Here is a 15172-nt window from a genome sequence, read left to right on the forward strand (position 1 = left end):
GTGGCGCCTATATAGGCACCGAGCACATCACTTCCGACGTAGAAGAATGCCACATGGAGCGGAACAATGCCACTTACTGGCACGCAAGGGTACTGCTCCCGAACCTTTCCAGATCCAGTCTGAAGCCTGAGGAAAATTATACATATGTCATAAATAATGATACGAATCACAAAAGAACATAGGTTCTGAAACATATGTATAAGAAAGAGGGAAGTATAGAAAAGGAGATAGAAGAAAAAGAAAAGACAGAAGGGGAAAGAAAAGAGAAAAGGACAGAGGAAAGGAGAAAGGAGGGAAGAAAAGGAAGGAGGAAAGGCCAAAGGGATAACACATATGTGGGATGAAAGGTGGATCAATCAGATAGGAGAGTTGGAAGAAAGATACGAAGTAAAGGGAAGCCAAAGTAGATCAGATTTAATTTTTAGGGGAATAGAAGAAGAGGAAGCAATAGCGATCCTATGTTCATCACAAATGAAATTCCACATGTATGCAAAGAAGGTTTAGAGTTATCCTTCCAACACGATAAAATAACTTTAAATGAAAGAGCAATAAACAGGTCCAACAATTTAGCAGAAGAGGATACAATATCAACATCATCTGATAAGGAACCTAGAAAAACATTCAATAGCGATAAAGGAGAGAAATAATGAAACATTGGCATGCAAATATTCCAAACATCATGCCAAAAAGACATAACTGGGAGGCATTCATATAACTGATGTTTAAGTGAACCTAAATCTTTAGAGCATGACCAACATAACGCGGAGGAAGTCGGGGAAAACGTATTAATACTAACAGGGGTAATAACAACTCTATGATAAATGAAGAACAAAGATTGGGTAATACGAGCAGAAATAGATATTTTAAACAGTTTGGACCATAAACGAACCCACAACGAGACAGGGAGGGAGATGTTAAGATCATGTTCCCAAGCAGTCTCAACATTTGATTTAAGGCGATCCTTAACATTTGATAATAAAATGGAATAAACAAGAGCAGCCTTAGGCTGTTGAGTTGAAAATAATGGGTACAGTTGAGTGGTGGGTGTGTAAGTGGGAAGGGTATCAGGAGATGGAAGAGAAGCTAAGTGAGATTGAATGGCAGAAGTTATAATAGTATACTCATTAAGAGACGAAGAGGGTAGGTGATACACATTTTGCAGAACATGGAAAGGAATAATAACATTACCATAAAAAAACTGATGAACAAACAAAATATCCTTCTCTTTCCCGGTATTTAAAGTAAAACGATTTGCCTTTGTATTTGAGAAATTTGTTATACCCACACAACGGAGGATAAGAAGCATTGGAGAGGGGAAATATAAGAAGAGAATAAATTATAAAGCGCTCGTGAATATCTTAAAATAGGGAATTTAGTTAGAAAGGAGCAATTCGTCATAAATACAATGTGCTGAAATGAAAAATGTTTAAAAAGGGAAAGCTCAAAGAGAACCCATTTAGGCACAGGATTATCCACATAATCATAAGCTAATGAAAAGGACTGTTTAATCAGAAAGGTGGAGTGATACGATTTAAAATTGGGGAAACGGACACCACCCTCGTTTTTAGGGCGGGTAAGTTGATTTAAAATTGGGGAAACGGACAACACCCTCGTTTTTAGGGCGGGTAAGTTTCTGTAAAGCAATACGGGGGTGTTTGTTATTCCACAAAAATTTTGTACAGATCGAGTTAATGCGGGAAAAATAAGAATTGGGGATTTTGAAAGGGAGCATAGAGACAACATAAAGAATATGGGGAGTAATCATTTTAATCGTGTCTAACCTGCCCCACCAGGAAAGGAATAAGGGGGACCACATTTGAAGGAGAGTTTGGAGTTTTTTTAACAGGGAGTTAAAGGTAAATTTTAATGTATCGACTAAGGAGGATGAGAACCATATACCAGGTACCTAATTTTGGAGGGACACCATGCAAATTCATGGTCACTAAACATGTACTGATAGCAGGCTGAATTTAGAGGCAGGACCTCTGTTTTGGATAGATTGAGCTTATAACCCGAAATGGAGGAATACAAACGCACTTCATCCAAAAAGTGTGGAAGGGAAGAAGTAGAGCCAGCCATGTACACCAGTACATCATCCGTATACGCAGACAATTTAATCTCCATGGACAGTAGTTTAAGGCCAGCAATATTGGGATTGGACCGAATACGTTCTGAAAAGGGTTCCAAACATAAAATAAATAATAAAGGGGAGAGAGGGCAGCCTTGCCGATTACCCCTGGATAGAGAGAAAAACTTAGAAAATTGATTATTAACAAAAATGCTCGCTCGAGGAGATGAATATAGGAGCCTAACCAGGGAAATGAAATAGGGACCGAAACCAAACCATTTGAGGGTATGGAACATGAATTGCCAATTAATGCGGTCAAAAGCTTTTTCCGCGTCTAAAGATAAAGCTGCCATTGGGGATTTGAGATTTTTACTATGAGCAATAACATTGGAGAACATACGGGCATTATCTGCAGCAAGTCGACCCTTCACAAACCCCACCTGGTCGGTTTTGATTAGACAGGGAATAATGGAGTCAAGGCGTGTAGCTAGAATTTTAGCAAAGATTTCACAATCATAATTAATTAAAAAAAATAGGGAGGAAATTTTTGCATTGTGAATGATCTTTATCAGGTTTAGGTATTACGATGATGAGGGCATCGAGAAAAGAGCCAAAAGCCTTAGCATCAGCAATAAAGGAATTAAACAATTGCAAGAGTTTTGGAGCAAAAAAAGGCATGAAAAGCAGAGTAAAATTCAACAGGCAGTCCATCAAGACCTGGCGCTTTTGATTTTTTAAGGGAAGAGATGGCTCGAGTAATTTCCTGTAGAGTAATATTCCTTTCAATTAACTCAAATTCATCAGTAAGGGAAGGGGGTGAAAGGAGATTATCAAAAAAGGAGGATAAATGTATCTCAGAAGGATGTGTATCATTGGTATATAGAGATTGGTAATATTGATGAACCACATCAGCGATATCTTCGTCAGAGGAAACCAATTTATTGATCGAATCATTATATATAGGGCCAATATTTTTACGTTCTGACTTAATTTTTAAGTAGTTTGCCAACATTTTCCCCGCTTTGTTTTTACCACCATGGAATTTGGATTTGATTTTAATAAGGGTATTACAGGCTTCATTAGTATTCATTTTATTCAAGTCGGATTTGGCATGAATTAGCTCCTGAAGAGCAGACTGGTATTTGAAAGTAAAGTAAGAATGTTCAAGTTCCTTAATTTTTAGAAGTTGGTCCTCATATTTCCTCCTGTTAAGCTTCTTTTTCTTAGAGACATAAGATATAGTGAAGGCCCTAAGTGCAGCTTTAAAAGCATCCCAAATATTAGGGATAGAGGTGTCAGCTGGGTCATTTATTGCAAAAAAGTCATTAGGGGGGCGTGGCCAAGATGGCGACGGAGTAAGACGTGCCTGCGAGCTCCTCCGGCACCCCGAGCCATTCATAGCCTTGTGTAGCTGAATTGGGGCGATTTCAGCTCCGGAATTGACTTTCCTGGGGTCACTGAGGTGCCCTGAATGCGTTTGAGCCTTCTCCCGTCGAGCTACGACCTAGAACGGCGGACTTAGCCGAGGTGTCGAAGTGGTGACGCACGAGCGCGGGTGCGGCCTACAGAGCCTCGCCTAGTTTGCATCGGCTCTTAGCAAGGGGGGACTCTGGACCTCAGCAAGTTGTGTAGTGTAGCGCTTGCACTGCGGGACCCCCCGACTAGGATCGTCACGAGCCCACCCGGCGCCCCTGTGATCCATCTGGCTAACGGCGCCTGAGCGGAGGTGACGAGGAGGCGCCGACCTGTCTGGCGGCTGCTGGACAGCGCAGAAGACTGTCAGAGGAAGAGGTGCTGACTCGCTTCTAACCCCTTATACCTTGGGGGCGATTCAACGGGCGTTGAGAGACACGGCGAGTGCTGCCTTCTGATTGCCCCGGCCTCCCGGTGTCGACGACGCGGAGACCGCAGAAGGTGTGAGGAAGCGCGGCCTGATATCTCGGGACGCTCCGGGAGTTCGCGAAGAGCCCAGAGGCTGGCTGAGGCGCCTCATCATGGCGACGAGGAATCGCATGAATAGACCTGGGAAGGACGGTCCTGGGAAAGGTCCATCCGGATCGCCCCCCGGCTCTAGCAAGTCCTCGGCCAAGGACGACGGAGAGGGCCCAGTCACGAAGGCCTTTTTGATTGAACTTTTTGCGTCTATCAAGGACGACATCACAGAACTGAAGTCGCAGCTGGCCTCCGATCTGCGTGAGGTCTGTCGAGATGTGGACGGCATCGGAGAGCGGGTGGCGACCCTGGAGGACCATGATCTGGGCCTCACTGGTGACGTCCATCAACTACAGCAGGCTACGCGAGCAGAACTTAGATCTTCAGGCCCACTGCGAGGATTTGGAAAATATGTCCCGCCGTAATAACATTCGGATCCGAGCGGTACCCTGGGAAGGAGAAGGTGAGGACTTGCGGGAGTATGTGGAGGCCCTGTTTTTGCAAATTCTGGCAGAGGACGACCTTTCGGAGGTTCGCATGGACAGAGTACATCGGGTTGGGCTGCCGCGCGGCACGCGCTTGCCGCCGCCGGACATTCTGGTTTGTGTCCATGATTTCCAATTGAAAGAGAAAATCCTACGAAAAGCAAGGGACACCAACAACTTGCAATTTCGAGGGCACAACCCTCAGCTTTTTCAGGACCTGGCGGCTTCCAGACTGCAAAAGCGACGGGACTTCTGCCCGATCACGGCTTTCCTGCGGGAGCACGGGGTGTCCTGCTCCTGGGGTTACCCCTTTCGGCTCATCTTCAGATGACAGAACAGACTAATGCAAGTGAGATCACTGGCAGCCGCCAAGGAACTTCTAGGCATGGAGGAAGCAGCCGCGTCGGCGGGCGCCAGCGCCTCCCCGAGAAGACGTCGCCGTTCCCGCTCCCCGGCGTGGCAGAGAGTGGGCCGACATGGTGTGGCGGAGGGTCCGACTCCATCAGCGAGCCAAAGTGAGAGGGGAGAGGTTTTGGTTTCGGTGGCCCTGGTGACTGAGTCGAGCCGGGTGGACAGCTCTTCAGCAGCCTAGGCTTCCCCAACAGCGGCCCATGGAGCCGGGGGGGCTCTACCATCTCAGGTACATTGAAGGACCGTGCTCCATTGGAGGGTTACCCCGACCCTGAACTCGAGGGGGGCATTACCCGGGTCTTCTACCCCCGACCCTTATAGTCATGTCCGACTTTCTTTGTTCTCTTTCTAGCTCTGAATCTTTCTTTTTTGTATATTGTTTTGAGGCTCCTGTGGATTGGGGAAGGGTTGTTTTGGAGTGGGCTCAGTGGTGGCGGCTGGGGATTTGGTATGAATGCGAGTGTGTTTGGTTTGCTTCTAGCACTACGGGGGGCACTATGTGGAGCGGGGGGGGGGGAGGGTACTAACTAAATTATGCCAGTTACGATAGGCTCATGGAATGTTAAAGGCCTTAATTCTCCTCAAAAGCGTCAAAGTGTGGAAATACATTCTTGATCATCATTTGGATGTGGTGGGACTCCAGGAAACTCATTTGGCCCGTAAAGACGAATCCAAGCTCAAGCATAGGCAATACCCACTGATTTACAAATCCTCTGCCCCCACTAAACACCGGGGGGTGGCACTCTTGTTCCGCTCCACACTTCAGTTTCAACCCATGGGGGTGCGAGGTGATAAGGAGGGAAGATGGCTGATGGTGGAGGGGATGCTCCTTGGTAAGCTTTGCACATGGGTGGTTCTCTACGCACCGAACACGGGCCAGAGTGGGTTCCCTGAGGCCTTCATGAGGGAGGTGGGGGATTTTGGGGAGGGAGCATTGATAGTAATGGGAGATTTCAATTTGGTTTGGGACAAAGGTCTTGATTGCTCGCACCAGCAAAGGACGGAGGCGGGCCTCTTCTCCCCTGAGTTGCGCGACGCCATGGACAGTCTGGGTCTTATTGATGGCTGGCGCGCCCTCCACCCCCACACTAGGGATTACACGTTCTATTCCCATGTTCACCATACGTATTCACGTCTCGACCACATTTTTCTAAACCAGTCACTGCAGGGGGACTTGCGGGACAGTAGAATATTTCCGCTCTCTGTATCAGATCACAGTCTTTTGGCAGCATGCTTGACTTGGGCCCCGGAGAGGCGCCACACCGCAAATGGTACTTCCCTATCTCCCTTACACGTGATGAGGAATCTTGCAAAAAACTTAGGGCAGCCATTGGCGAATTTTTTGAGCTCAACAAAGCTGGGGACACCTCGGTTTTCACCCAATGGGACGCCTTCAAGGCGACGACACGGGGCACGTGCATTGCGTTGAACTCCGCCCTGAACAAGCTTAGGCGCGGGGAAAGGGAGGCGCTGGAGGCGGAGCTGGCGACACTCGAAACTGCGCATAAACAGAATCCTTCTCGAAAGACCCTTCGCCCTCTTGCTGCGGTGCGGGGTAAACTCAGGGCCCACTATAATAATCGGGCGGAGTATACCCTCTTGCGCTTACGGCGCCTTTCTTATGCTCAGGGCAACAAAGTGGGGAAACATCTGGCTCGGCAGCTCCGTGATAAGCGTGAGAGGGAATATGTGGGGGGCATCCGGGCGCCCTCCGGCGCCATGGAACATAGGGACGCGGCCAAAGCGGAGCTTTTCGGCAACTTTTATGCCGCCCTATACTCGGCAGATAACCTGGCGCCTACGGAGCAGCAGGAATATTTAGGGGCTCACCCACTTCCGCAGGTTTCCAAGGAGTGGAATGATCTTCTGGAGGCCCCCTTCACTAGAGAGGAGGTGTTGTCCGCCATTAGGTCCCTTAAACCGCTCAAGGTGCCTGGCCCAGACGGCTTTACCGCTCCCTTCTATCAAACATTTGCTTCTGAGCTGGGGGATTTTTTGGTGACACTTTTCAATGGTATGCGGGAGGCGGGCCAAACTACGGGCACCATGGCGGAAGCAATGATTTCGATCATCCCCAAAGCCGGGAAGGACCCCTCTAAATGTGAGTCATACCGGCCCATAGCCCTGTTAAACGTGGATGCTAAATTGTACTCCTCTATCCTGGCTGCCCGACTCCAGGACCTCATGCCTGCTCTTATTCACCCCGATCAATCGGGATTCATAAAGGGTCGCCAGACCCACGACAACACCAGAAGGCTGATTCATCTGATCGAGAAGGCCAATCGCTTTAAGATCCCGGCGGTCTTGGTGGGCCTTGACGCTGAAAAGGCGTTCGACCGGGTGGATTGGAATTTCCTCTTTAGCACCCTGAAGGCCTTTGGTTTTTCACCCAAATTCATCGATATGCTTCGGGCCAACTACCATGGTCCTCGCTTGAGGGTTATGGCGAATGGCCATGTTTCACCCTTCTTTGCACATTCCCGGGGTACGAGGCAAGTCTGCCCCCTATCTCCCCTATACTCTTTGCGCTCAGCATCGAGCCTCTGGCCCTTAGGGTCCGGGAGGACCCGGATATTGTTGGTCTCCCCTTTTCGGGGGAGCAGCATAAAATATCCCTCTTTGCTGATGACGTCCTATTGTCCCTAGCGGATACGGGGAACTCCCTTCCACGGGTGCAAGAAGTGCTCTCTCAGTTCGAAGCGGTGGCGGGCTTTCGGGTCAATCCCGGCAAGTCATACATCCTCAATCTCACGCTGCTGCCCGCTAAGGTGGAACGCATCCGACCGCTCACGCCCCTGTCATGCTCCAGCTCCTCCATACAGTATCTTGGAGTCAGGCTGACATCATCTGTGGCCACCTTGTATACGGCTAACTTCCCCCCCCCCCCCCCCCCCCCCCTGCTGACCCAGATACAGACCGAGCTTAATCGATGGAAGCCCATGTTCATTTCTTGGATGGGTCTCGTTCGTGCCATTAAGATGACGCTGCTCCCCAAGCTCTTGTACCTGTTCCAAGCACTCCCTATCACCTTGGAGGGGGATTTTTTTGGCGCATTAAATCCATGATTCTGCGCTATATCTGGCAGGGAGGCCGCGCTAGACTTTCCTATCTTACTCTGCGTCGGCCCCTGAGGAGGGGTGGGGTCGGCCTCACGGACATGCACCTCTATTATAAGGCGGCGCAACTCCGAGTGCTGGCCGAGTGGACCCAAATGGAGTCGGAGAAGCACTGGTTACATATGGATAGGAGTGTGGTAGGAAGATCGATATGGGACCTGGTTTGGAAGGCAAAGGGGGATCGGCCTCGTAACACCTACATTAGCACTCCTACGAGTACCACTCTGAAGGTCTGGGACTCGGTCTCCGGCGATGACACCTATCCACTTTAACCCGGCCTTTCCGCCGGCTCTCGTTGAGGGCCCCTTTGATGGGTGGAGGGCGGGGGGTTGCCACGCACTCACACACTTGTTCCACGGGTATGAACCGCTCACCTTCCATAATTGCATGCGTGACTACGCGGTGCTACCTTCCGAGCGTTCCTGACATGCCCAACTGCTTAACTGGGCGTTGTCACCGGAGGTGCGAGATGCAGCGACGAGGCCTCCCACAGATTTTGAATCATATATCACCCGCGCAACGTCTATGAAGGGGGTGATCTCATTCCTCTATGATCTTCTATTGACTACTGCTATCTCGCCTCCCCCTCGATACATGGGTCTGTGGGAAGAGCACTTAGGGCGAGACATCTCCGACGAGGAATGGGCTCACCTCTGGCGCGATTTACACAAATTCAATCATTCTATTGATCTCAGGGAGGCCCATATGAAAACAATGCTGGATTGGTATCTTTACCCGACCCGATTGAAAAAGATTTTTCCCACTGCGTCGGATAGGTGTTGGCGAGGCTGTGGTTTCCTTGGGGATTTTCGCCATATCTGGTGGGACTGCCCTATCATACGCCCCTACTGGGAGGAGATACTGTCTTATATCAAGGACATGCTGGGTTACCCGATTCCGGACTCCATAGGCTTCGTGCTCCTGGGTCTTCGCGACCCGCTTCTGAAGCAGCAGACCAAGGCAGATAAACAAATCCTTTGGCTCTGCATAGGTGCGGCCAAGTTGACCTTGGCTGCGGCTTGGAAGAAGAAGGAGGCCCCTGCACTTTCCCTCTGGTTTGCTAAGTTGTGGAAGCTGTTGAGTGTGGAACGTATGGCTGATGTTTTCAGAGGTGACTTTAAGAACTTCATCTTCAGGTGGGGCCCGCTAGTCCGCTTTCTTTCTCGGGGCTTGCCTTCGGCGGTCTGTCCACCCACCTTACGTGCACTACATTTGTTTCAGGTGTGAAGAATGTTTGAGTGAATGCCTGCTGCTGGTCTGCCACCACTGGGGGGAGGGGGGGGGGGGGTTGGTGGGTGGCTGGAGTCTTTGGGGGGGGGTTTGGTTTGTTTGTTTCAAGGGGGGTGGGTTTTTCCGTTCTGCCTCGCTGCCACATCTTTCTCGTGGCCAAGACACATGGAGGTGCAACTTGAACTGGTAGAACAAGCCTCTGACTCGGACAGCTTTTGCCTGGAGCCGATGTGGCTTGACGCCCTTCCAAGGTTTCCTCGTTGGGCACAGCGCTGTTGGCTGGCGGACTTTGTGACTTATCCGGACTAGGGTTGCCGCGTTGTACAAATCTTCGACACTGATATTGCTTCTTGGCCATGTGGAGTCAGCTCCTGCGAGGGCTCTTATTGCATTTCGTATGTTTCTATCCCTTCTCTCTTCTATTATTTCTTCCTTTCTGTGTTCTCAATAAAAATATCTTTAACAAAAAAAAAGTCATTAAAAAAACCTTCAATTTCTTTCATAAAGACAGTGTCAGGTAAAAGAAATGAATTACATTTCCAACAACTAAATTTAGACAAAATGAGGGAGAGGTCAAGGGAAGTGTAAACAGGAGCGTGGTCAGATATAAATATGGAACCAATCAAAGATGTATGAATAGAGGGAAGGAGAGATTTACTGACCATAATGAAATCAATTCTGGAGCGGGTATGGTGGACATTAGAAAAAAAAGTGTATTCTAGTACATCAGGATTACATATTTTCCATGAATCAAATAAAGGACGAGAAGCAATGGCAGATTGAAAACTTTTATGGGATTTGTCAAGTTGAAACTTGCTAGAGGACAATCTATCTGAGAAAGGGTCGAGCCACTGGTTAAAATCACAAGCAATTACAAAGTCTGGACAATCAATGGACGATATAAGGACTTTAATATCTTCCCAGAATTTGGGATCCGGTCTAACTGGGCCATAAATATTTAGTAAAACCAATGTTTTATTTTGGATTACAACCTTCGCCATTGCCCAACGTCCTTCATCATCATTTTGGGAGGAAACAATTTGAACATTTAACGCTTTATGAAATAAAATAGCAAACCCCCTTTTTTAGTGACAGCAGGAGAAAATACTACTTGCCCCACCCACTGCCGCTTCAACTTAAGAGATTCAACATCAGTACAGTGCGTTTCCTGGAGAAAAACAACCTGTAAATTCAGTTTAGACAAGTGAGACAATACCTTTTGACGCTTGACAGGATGACCGAGACCTCGAACGTTCCACGATACAAAATTACACACGATGGTAGAGGGGAAGAATGGGTGACAACTGGAGCAGACAGACTGCAAGGAGGTAACTAAAAAAAGGGAAACAGCAAACAGCCATTAAACATGAGAAGACCATTCCCAACACACTCACAACATAGAAGTACAATGCAATTAATAACAGAAAGGAGAACAACACCCAGAAGAAAAAAAGAGAGAGAGACCGCTCAGGACCACAGAAACAAAAAATACAGATGGCTAGGTAGAGAAGCCAGAGGAAGAGAGGATAGAAAAGAGAAGAAAAGAAGGGAGTACAGAAAAAGAAAAGAGAACACAGCTCAAGGCAAAATAGCCTGACCCGTAAAGAGAAAAGCAACCAAGACAACAGGGACGAAGAAACACCAGAGAGGGGACAGAACTCCGCGTTCTACCAATGAAAGGACAAATATAAGAAGAAAGACCTAGAAAGATATAAAGGCTGAACATTAGGGAAGAAAGGAATAACTAGAGGGAAGAAGCCAACAGAGGCCAACAAGAAGGCAAGAAGCATGGAAAGAAGGTCAGAAGAATAAAACATTAATGAGCAGTGTCCATATTGGATGGAGAGACACTCTGAAGAAATGAATGCAGCTTTTGTGGATCGTCAAAGGAACGGGTGTGACCATTGTGTGTTATTTTGCAGTAGCATGGATGCAGGATTCCTTATTCAATGTTCAATTGTCTCATCAGAGGACGTAGATTCAAGAATTCCTTACGTCGAGCGTTAGTGGCAGACGAGAGATCCTGTGAGATAAAAATGTTGTGACCAGACCATTGGAGACGACGTTTAAGCCTCACAGCCTTCAAGACAGACATTAGTTCAGTAAACTCAAGGAAAAGCATAATAATGCCACGAGGCTTGGAAGAGTTGGAATTCAGACGACCCAAACGGTGTGCTCTTTGTATGTTTAGGGGAGGAGTAGATGGTTGGAGATCCAAAAGTTCCCGTAGGAATTCACGAATAAAAGGCACCATATCTGGGCCCTCCAAATTCTCCGGAATACCATAAACGCGTAGATTGTTCCTACGATTACGATTTTCAAGGTCCTCGGTGTGTAGCTTCAGTTTGTAGATCTCTTGTTCCAATTGAGGGATTTTGGCAGAGACATCCTGGATATTACTTACACGCTGTTCCAAATTCAACACCTTGCCCTCCATAACGACCCAGCGCTCCTCTATCTGCCTAAGCTTTTCATTGGTGGCAGACATGAATGGTTGTAGACCACGAACCTCTTCAAAATGGAGTCCAGAACCGGGTTAGAGGAAGACTGGATGGGGGAAGGAGGATCATTTTTGGGTCTATTCAGTTTAGTGCCAGTCTGGGATAATTTTGTGGTAGGTGACACATTCGCCATTGTGCTATACAGATGTTGTACCACTGAAAATTGCTAAAAAGCAAGCTACTCTGGAAAGGGTACAGCACAAAAGCCACCCAAGCGTATACCCCCTGAGTACTCCTCACAGACTCTGAGAAACCAATACAGTCATAGGGGCACGAGAACCCAGTGCGGTAAGTAGAAATAGATAGCAGTGAACTACCAAATCTGTGAAAATACCATTCGTGGGTCCCGGCACTTCGGAGCTCACGGAGAATCCGTCCGTGCTCTCCGGCGCGTTAGCCTCGCCCCCCCCCTGGGGATAATTCGAAGGTAAGGAATCTGCGGACAGACAGCCTCTACCAGATAAGGCATTACCAAATGTAAATAACTGGTTTGATTGGTGCAGTGAGAAATAGAGACTTGTTTTTTTTATGGTGCTACGAGGCCCCAGTCTGTGACGGAAAGCACATTGAATGTCAGTTATGGTAGTCTTACTATGAAAAAGAACATGGGGATGCATTTTCGTTGGTAACATTAGTACCCAGGTAACCATTACTGTGCTCGTGAACAGAGCAAAAGCAACAGAGGGGGTGGGGCTAAAGTTGCTTTTTTGTTGTTTTTTTACACAAAGTGGCAGAAAACCTGCTTTAGGCCTCTGTCCTAGAAGTGATGGCCCTGTTCAGTGGATATAGTAGACAGCCTGCTTTGCAGAGCTGTAGGTATCATTGATGCTACAGCTGCACTCCTTCGAGCTGTGACATAAGCGTTCGAGCGGAAAACTTTGACGGCTTCAAGACTTTTTGTTATTTATTCTAAGGTAAGGAATCTGCGGCTAGAAGTCTCTATCAAATGAGCAAGTTCCTTACCTTCAGTATTGCCCTATCTGGTAACGACAGTCTAGCCGCAGATTCCTTACAGATCCTTCCTGTTCTATGAACCGGTTCCTTTACCTAAAAACTCCCTAAAGGCCCTTAGTATCTGCACACTGATCAATCAGCCTTCTCAAATCCCATGCTTAAGGCACGGAAATAGTCATGTAAAGAAACTGATGTCCGTGCCCTGCGGTGGAGCTTATATAGGTGTCGCTCACGTCACATCCGACGCATAAAAAGCTGGGCTAGTTGGTTACTGCTGAAGATTTTCCGGATCCAGTCTGATGTATGGGAAATATTGGAAGTGAAGGAATCTGCAGCTAGATAGTGTCTCTACCATACACAGAGTTACTGAAGGTAAGTATGTTGTTTTGTAGAAACATTGTTTTCATGGTCGCAGCTGATTACCATAATAATGGTTTTGTTTTGATTCAGATTTAGTTGTCATTCCGCGCATCCATATTTGTATTCAAGACAGAGTGTCCTTTGGGGGGTTGATGGCAGTGCCATCATTAATCCTGATGTACATCAATGTGCTACTCGCATATTGGTGGTAATTGAGATTTATGTATGAATCTCTCGTATAAAAATATAGACATACTAAAATATTGTAGCCAAAATATCGACTACCGTAATATTGTGGAGATAAATATATTTTGAAAAGTCTAGGTTTACTATTTTTAACTCCACGTGTTTGTACCTTGACGTTAATATGGAGTTATTTATAGTAAATCTATACTGACCAATATATACTTACTTTCAAAATATTGTGGTAATTTATGTTTTGGTTAATAAAAAATTCTAGCGTGATATTTAAAAAACACTATTCTTGTAGTATACCTTAAACAGGACCCACTATCTGAGAACAGGACCCTCTATCTGAGAGCCCATCAAGGGGTTCGATATATGGATTAAATATAATTGGGAGCAAGTACTGATCCCTGTGGCACCTCATCAGGCCTTTTTAGATGGTCTTCAAAGAGTCAATTGTAAAAGAAGCATGGTGCTGCCATGGCGAATAGCAATGAAATGTTTCATGCCAAAAATTATCTTCATGAACTAAGATGACACCAGCTTCAGATTTGAATATTAGAAATATAACTTTCGGGACTGGGAGCTGATTCAATGAAGGTGTTGTCACAATCTTGACATTGCACATCAACTTTTGAGAACTTTGGGTGGTGTGGCTAACTCTGTAAGTTTTATCATCAGTCTCCTAGAGCAATTAGGCAGCACATACAAATGGATGATATTGTAAGTAGGGAGCTTCCAGCACAAAGCAGCGAGGCAACTGTCTCAAAGACAAATGAAAAGCTGATACTTTTGGCACTCAGGTCACTGACCACCATGAATGGCAACTTTCAATTAGGCATAATAGATTTGCTTTTCCATATTTGTTTTCAAATGACAAATGCATGCCCAAGTCGTTTTGTTTTTTTAATCTGACGATAGGCTCTGAAGAAGAGACCTTTTTAGTATGCTAACTTCAGGAATGTAGAGTCATTTTGCTACTAATACTAGCTATGATCAACCAAACCTGGTGAAGGGTTGTGGAGCTTAGTAAAATATCTACTTGTCCATGGGACAGGTTGTTTCATAAACCTACTTTTCCTGTAACAAAATCCACTTGTCTCTTTGGTGCCATGTAGTGCGCGACAAATTATGGCAGCAGTCTCATTATATAAGAGCTCTGAAAATAGCCTCGCTGATAATCCCAGAGCTCATACTTGTAGTATCCTGCATATTATACTGTAAGTTGTTTTACCAGCCCTGCTCTGCCAGTGCCTGTACTCTGACTCATTTGAATGTTGGAGTCTGATGATGCCTCGGAATGTTGGGACGGTGAGAGGCAGAGTGACAGTTGGTTATGGGCTGAGCAGCTGACAGTCAGCTCTTGGTGGGGCTCTGATCTACCACATAACTACATGATGTCTTGTACCGTATAACCCGTTATCTTCATGAAATAAATCATCTTGAAATACAACCTTCCTGAGTGGACCTTCATCACTACATATTTTGGCGACAAGGATGGGATACGAACCCACGCGTGCAAAGCACAATGGATTAGCAATCCATAGCCTTAACCACTCGGACACCTCGTCACCAAAATATGTAGTGATGAAGGTCCACTCAGAAAGGTTGTATTTCAAGATTATTTATTCATTAAGATAACAGGTTGTAAGGTACAGGACATCATGAAGATAAGTGGTTGTTCAAATGGTATATCAGAGCCCCACCAGGAGCTGCCTGTCAGCTGCACGTCATTGTGACTGGGAGTTTCCCCGAGCTCTACTCAGTTTCTTTCTCTTCAATTGGATTTTTGTGAGTACATGATGTCTGATTCTTCTGAAAACTGATTATTCAGGCCTTGTGGGTCATGTGGGAAGAATAGGCTACATTTTGAAGATCCCCCACAAGGAATTTATTTATTGCCCGTACCCTCTTCATAAGGTTAAAGAC

General features: G+C 46.5%; 1 protein-coding gene and 1 non-coding gene across 2 annotated transcripts in view; one reads left to right on the forward strand and one right to left on the reverse strand.

Moving 5' to 3' along the window:
- Window positions 1-15172, forward strand: part of TSLIG3A (tRNA splicing ligase complex subunit 3A) — a 343839-nt gene that overhangs the window by 261491 nt on the left and 67176 nt on the right. The window lies entirely within an intron of this gene.
- TRNAS-GCU (transfer RNA serine (anticodon GCU)) lies at window positions 14733-14814 on the reverse strand. The gene has a single exon. It is a non-coding gene; the product is annotated as a tRNA-Ser (tRNA).

The sequence above is a fragment of the Lissotriton vulgaris genome, chromosome 6 (assembly GCF_964263255.1).
Source record: "Lissotriton vulgaris chromosome 6, aLisVul1.2, whole genome shotgun sequence".
Taxonomy (NCBI): Eukaryota; Metazoa; Chordata; class Amphibia; order Caudata; family Salamandridae; genus Lissotriton; species Lissotriton vulgaris.